This window comes from Nicotiana attenuata, chromosome 1 (assembly GCF_001879085.1).
Source record: "Nicotiana attenuata strain UT chromosome 1, NIATTr2, whole genome shotgun sequence".
Taxonomy (NCBI): domain Eukaryota; kingdom Viridiplantae; phylum Streptophyta; class Magnoliopsida; order Solanales; family Solanaceae; genus Nicotiana; species Nicotiana attenuata.
In genome coordinates, this window is record NC_031989.1 from 12178117 (window position 1) to 12185544 (window position 7428).

Below are 7428 nucleotides of genomic sequence, written 5' to 3' on the forward strand. Positions count from 1 at the left end.
ACATCAAGAAAATCTTTTAACAGAAGTAATTCATCAGGATCATTATTGTATGTAGCGGTGACAAAATGGTTAAAATAAAACAATTAATCCCACATATTATTCACTAAAAATGGGTAGGTCAAAGCTCAATACATCAGATACATGAAGTTGTAGGAGAAATTCTTGAAACAAAAAACACAACTTCAATGGTTCAAAGAAGGTGAAGCCAACTCTAAATACTTTCACAATCTTATTATAGGCCGAATAAGGAAACTCTATATCCACAAAATCAAAGAAGAGAAGGGACAGTGGAACCAAGGTGGTGAGGCTATTGGTAATCCAGCATGTGAATTTTACCAAGACCTTTACACTAATCTAGGAGGAGCCATTAAGGAAGATCTACTGTTATGCATCCCCTCAATGATCACTCCTGAAGATAAAGATATTCTGTCAGCAGACCCAACCTTACAGGAGCTCAAAGAAGTTGTTTTCTCTATGAACCCCACATGTGCTGCAGGGCCAGATCGTTTCAATGGCAAATTTTACCAATCTTGCTGGGACATCATTAAGAATGATCTTCTAAATGTTGTATTAGCTTTTTTTGGCGGCTGCAAATATGGCAAAATACATGACTAGCGCATGCTTGGTTCTTCTCCCCAAGGTGGAATTTCCAAATTCCCTATCTGAATTTAGACCCATCAGCCTCAGCAATTTCAAAAAGAAGATCATCTCCAAAGTCAGAGGTACTAGACCAGGGCCTATACTTCCTAGAATCATCTCTACTAACCAGTCTGGTTGTGTAAAAGGAAGGAACATTTCTGAGAATATCATGCTTGCTCAAGAAATTGTCCATGGCATCAGGAAACCAAATGAGGGATCCAATGTAGTCATCAAGTTAGATATAGCTAAAGCATATGATAGGGTCTCCTAGAGCTTCACTTGCATAATGTTGAGGACAATGGGTTTTTGTGAGCTGGTCATTGATATGATATGGAGAACCATGTCCAACAACTGGTACTTAGTCATTGTAAATGGAACTAGGCATGGTTTCTCCACTCTACAAGGCGATTAAAGCAAGGAGACCCATTTGCTCCTTCCCTGTTAATCATTGGGACTGAGCTTCTATCTAGAATGCTTAACACCATCAACCATAATCAGGTTTTCATGGTATTTATATGGAAAGAAGGGGCCCTCAAGTCAATCACATCAGCTTTACAGATGATATCATCATATTTTTTCTAGGAAAAGGTCATCACTTCAGTAAATCAAGTGGATATTGAATAAGTATGACGATACTACTGGCCAACAGATCAATAGGCACAAAAGTCATTTCATGACCTCCCCCTATGCATTCCAGTCAACAGTTAGAAGAACCGAAGCAGTTATAGGTTTCACCAGGAAGCTATCCCCTCTCACTTACCTGGGATGTCCATTATACACTGGCAGGTTGAAAATCATCCACTTCAACAACCTAATCTCCAAAATTGTGGGAAGAATCAGGGGCTGGCACGGCAAAATGCTGTCACATGGAGGAAGGGCTACCCTGATAAAGCATGTTCTCCAATCTATGCCAATACATCTGCTGTCAACACTCTCTCCTCCTAAGACGGTCATGAAACAAATTGAGAAGCTAGCAGCAAATTTCTTCTGGGGCATGGAAGATAACAAAAGGAAATACAATTGGGCATCATGGCACAAGTTATGTTTTCCGGTGAATTAAGGGGGTCTTGGATTCAAAACCATAGAAGACATTTGCAAATCAATGGAATATAAATAATGGTGGCATTTCAGATCTACTCAATCCTTGTGGAGTAGCTTTCTTAAAGCCAAGTATTGTCAAAGATCTAATCCCATCTCCAAAAAATGGGACACAGGACAATCAGAAGCATGGAAAAGATTGACGGTTAACAAGAAAGAATCTGAAAAGAACATCCAATGGAGACTTCACTCTGGAAATTGCAGTTTTTGGACCGGTTGGGGTCAGGCCCTCTAGTAGCTCATAGAAATGAAGGAGGCAGGCATGGGAATGTTTTAGTCTCCTATTTTTGGAAAAATGACCAGTGGAATATTCAAAGACTTAATGAGAGTGCATCACCTCACATTATCCATTTGATCACTCAAATCCCTATCCTTTTCAACAACAACTTCCAAGATTAAATTATCTGGACCCCTACTACTGATGATAGGTTCACCTGTGCTTCTGCATGGGAACTAATCAGAAAAAAGAAGCAACCCAACCTCTCCAATAATACGACATGGCACAAAAAGATTCCATTCAAATGGTCCTGTTGTTTGTGGAGAGCCCTCTGAAATAAACTTCCAACTGATGACAGGGTCCTCATTTTTAGCAATCCTACTATTTCTAGGTGTGTTTATTGCTCTATTCATTCCAGTGAAACAGTTGACCACCTCTTTAGTGTGGGTAAATTTGCCAGAATTGTGTGGAGGAAATTTGGAGGTCCAGTTGGAATTCAAACTGAAGACATGCCACTCAGAATACTTTTGATGATGTGGTGGCTGCTCAGCAGTCGTGATGTAGTACAAAGACTCATCTTAAACACCTTACCTATCATAATATGTTGGAATTTGTGGAAGAATATGTGCAATGCCAAATATGGAGCCAAACCATCCTCCTTTGCCAGAGTTTTATTCTCCATTAACTCTAACATCAACCTTTTTCTCTAAGCCAACTATCAAGAAATCAAATGGCCCATCAGATGGCAGGACTTCTACTCCTTCATTGAGAACCTCCAACATCAAACCATCTCCACCCAAGTATCTTGGAAGAAACCAATCCATGGCTTTGTGAAGATCAACAGTGATGGGAGTGCGCTCTCAAACCCAGGAAAGATTGGTGCAGGGGTGATTGTTTGGGATCATAACTGTAGTTTCATACATGTCATTGCTACACTACTAGGGGAAAGTACAAATAACCTTGCAGAAATTGAAGCAGCTCTCTTATGTATCCAATGGTGTGTGAGTAATGGATACTCTAAGATCCACCTAGAATCAGATTTTGCTCTCCTAGTTCAATGGTTAAACAATGGAAAAGGGTTTCCCTAGTCCATGAAGATGAAACTCCAACAGTTCTCAAATCTCTGTCATCAATGGGAGGAGTTCATATGCTCACACACATATAGAGAAGCCAACATCCTACTAACTCTCTATCGAAGCTCATCAATCAACTACCAACTCTTACCAATTATACCTCACTCTCCTCACCGTGTAATCAAATAAGAGGTTAGATTCTTTTGGACTCTCTCGGTACCCCAGTAGACAGGCACAAGAAGACCAGGAAAATCAGGTTTCCATCACAACAGGCTACTGCACTTGAAGCGGATGTGGTATTACCACCACAGATGCTTCTTGAAAACTCTAATGCATATGCTCGACCATGAACAACATAGTGGGACTGCGCAAACTACCACTTAGTATGGCAGCACCAATAACAACAGTTCCTCCATTCCGTGGAATTGTACAGTTATGAAGTTTTCACTAATTATGTTTGCTCTTTTGCAGGTTTTTCTATCCTATAACCTACCCAATAAGACTCCTTATATCTGCACATGTACCTTCACACCTATTGATCACCCTCTCAACAACAGAAACATCCATAAAATTGTATGCAGCCAACACAAGAACCTACAAACCGTTGCTCAACCAAAAGCAGAGATATTGCATACGGTAAAATCGGAGGGTCCGATTTTCGGCCATTACAACGCCTCAGGAGCAACGTTTCCAAAGGCTTGAGGCTACAGTCGAATCTTATCCCAAGGGGACATCAGTGTCCAGCCTCGAGGTAACGCAAATCGATGGTTACGAGGGAACAGTGGGAATTTCCTAGACGCGTGACTAGGACAGACAAAAAAAAGAGGTCTAGCTCTGACCCGTATCGGCGCATTGAGTAGATATACTTTCCCCTTATCTTTGCAATTGATGCTTTTGTACTATGTTCCCCTCATATATAAAGGGTAACCCTTGTCATTTGCAGATATCTGTTGCTCCATACTAAAATACACAAGAACATTCTCTTTGCTCTCTAATATATTCTCTTGAGTCCATTACTTCATTTATTGCTTATATTCATCGTGTTCTATTTATTGTTCATCATTTGTTGCTTATTATTGGCCATAAAGAGCCGTCTTTGATTTCATTCTAACTGTTAGTCGCTCATCGACTATCCCTGATAGCTCCCAGCTGAGCCTCAGACTCGACCTCGGAGCCCCGAATAAGTAATCTCGAGACCCCGATCGACAGTGACTCAGTTTGGTTAATATCTCGTTTTAGAGCTCTTATCTCGCTTCTAAGTCTTTCGCATATCATCTACTGCTTAACAACCAGCACAAAAATAGATCACGTATTTTTAGATCCCATAATCAAATTTAATTATTATTACCATTTCCACGGTACACATTTTGGCGCCCACCATGGGGCTAAAAATAATAGTGATTATTTTCTTGCTGGTTTAACCATGTAACGCATGTTATCTTTCACACTTTTTCTTGTCCAAGATCTTTGATTTTAGGTCAAATGTCTAACTTAATAAACGCATGCGAAAACATCAACCTTGAAAACCATGGAGAAAATGTTATTGACGTCCCAGGTGTAGGTGTACCACGACGAAACCCTGAGAGCGCACCGGAACTAATTCCCGTGGACGCGGTTTCACGCGACGCTCAACACGTCGAAATAAGCTCCCACACCAACAGGAGCATACACCAAGGTGACCAACAAGAAGCCCAAAAAACCCCAGCTCGGGAAGAACGGGAGGTTAGCCTTCACGTTATTTTTGAAATATTGTAGGCACAACAGCTGGCTATTGCTCACCTGCAAAGTCGCCAGAAAAATCATAGCACAGTAGCACTGGGGACGACTCCCCCGGCCGAGCAGGTACCGGAGAGATCAAGCAACAATGGGTCGGAAGCTGACCCCGCCATCGTAAAGATGCTCGAGGACTTCACGAGGAGAATTGAATCGGGCAAGAAGAAGATAGAGGCCAACGAAAAAAAGGTCGAGACCTACAATTCCTTGGTCGACCAGATCCTGGGAGCACCCCCAATCCTGAAAGGTGTGGATTCAAATAAGCTCGTGCAAAAACCGTTCCCACAGGAAGCGGCTCCGAAACCCATTCCAAAGAAGTTCAGAATGCCCGACCTTCCAAAGCACAATGGAACATCGGATCCCAACGAGCACGTCACTGCATACACTTGTGCAGTAAAAGGCAACGACCTGAGGGACGATGAGATCGAGTCTGTCCTGCTGAAGAAGTTCGGGGAAACACTTTCTAAAGGGGCAATGATGTGGTATCACAACCTGGCCCCAAACTCAATAGATTCATTTGCCATGCTGGCGAATTCTTTCATAAAGGCACATGTTGGTGCCATCAAGGCACCAACAAGGAAATACGGCGTTTTCAAGATTAAGCAGAGGGATAATGAGATGCTGTGAGAGTTTGTATCTTGCTTTCAAATGGAACGAATGGAACTACCACCAGTCTCCGATGTCTGGGTGGTACATGCCTTCACTCAAGGTCTAAACGGACGAAGCTCGGTGGCTTCGAAACAGCTGAAACAGAACCTAATCGAGTACCCGACCGTGACTTGGTCGGATGTTCATAACCGATACCAGTCAAAAATCAGCGTCGAGGACGACCAGCTAGGGGCCCCCTTGGGCTCAGTATACCCAAGTAGGATTCTGTCAAAGGAGCCAAAACCACACAAAGAAAGGTACCAGGCATACATCAAAGACAGGAGAAACGCCACGAGGCGCAACATACCCCGCGACTACCGAAGGATGGACCGAGGACAAAATCCTCGGGGACTCGTCAACAGATCCGGGTTTGATAGGCACACAGGGCCAACAGAGGCACCTTGCTTGTCAGAATACAACTTCAACGTCGATGCCAGGTGGCCCAAGCCCGTACAATCAGAACCCTCACAAAGGAACCATAACTTAGTGTGTGAATTTCACAACACGCACGGGCACAGGACCGAAGATTGTCGGCAACTCCAGGAAGAAGTGAACCGATTACTCAGCAAAGGTCACCTCCGAGAATTCCTCAGCGACCGAGCCAAAACTCAGTTCCGAGAAAAAGAGGTGACCAAAAAGAACGAAGCGGATGAGCCGCAACATATCATCCATACGATCTTTTGAGGTATTGACGCCCTGCAGGAACCCCAAGCCAAAAAAAGCAAAAACATTCCTCGATAGGGAAAGGCCAACTCGAGGCCCCATCTCGGCTCCGCTACGGCGCACTGGTAACTTCTATTCTTGTAAACATACTTTGAATTAGACATATGCTTGTGAATCCAGGTAGCTCCGCCAATATTATCAAGTCGAAGGTGACAGAGCAGCTCGGACTGCCTAACCAAATTATGCCCGCCTTTCGAAGTCCTGAACGGACCCAACTGGGTGAACAAAACAACGAAAGTGGAAACTGCCATACCAGTCAATATGGTCGGCACGACCCAAAACACCAGTATCTCCACCGTTAAGAGGGCTGAAGGATAAACAAACAGTGAAATAGTGATAGCAATCTACATCTTCGGTTAAGTCCGACTAAACAAAGCAGAAGACTGTACCACACCCTCATCACAAGCGACTGAAATATATCACGGCTCAAAATATCGCCCACACATTCTAGACTAAGGTATGACCGCCTCCCAATTCTTTCAATTTTACTCTACGCTAAACCTGAGTGCAGGTATCCAATCAAAATGGCCAAAGCACTTTTTGAAGGCCTTAGGTTTCGAAAGCATGCATTGCACTCTTTTCCTTCCCACGAGTTTTTTCCCAATAAGGGTTTTACCGGCCAAGGTTTTTAACGAGGCAACACCTATATGCTACCTAAGGAAAACTCAACGACTATTCAAGGCTTCTTTTGCAATCTACCTCGAATACTGGGGGGCATCCCCCCGGAAGATACCCTTCTCAGAGAAGCTAAGACATGCTGAACAGGGTCTCGATAGAAAATACAATGTACCGGGCCAAACGGTCGAACAAACCGTGCCCGCATAAAATAATCGAGCCCTCAACAGCAAAGACATGTATGCTCAAGCAATCGAAGTATAATTTAAAGAAGCATTTTGCGTTTCAAAGAAGCTCGGTACTTTTGCAAAAATGGCTCCTCTGTCAAAAACATCCCGAACCCTCGGGGACTGCCTGAATGACCTCCGGGTCGGAGCTCCAAACTTATAAGCCCTCAACGATGCAACATCAAAATCACGAAATTGCTCCAAAGCCAAAAACGCCCCGAACACTCAGGGACTGGCATCGAAAACTCAAAGCCACATGACCTCCGGGTCGGAGACTCCGGAATCATAAGCCCTCAAATGAGGCAGCACCAAGTTTGCAAATAATGGCTCCCGAGCCGAGAAATCCTCGATAACTCGGGGACTGCCGTCAAATCGCCATCTCCATCGCAATGGCTCTCGAGCCGAAAAATCCTTG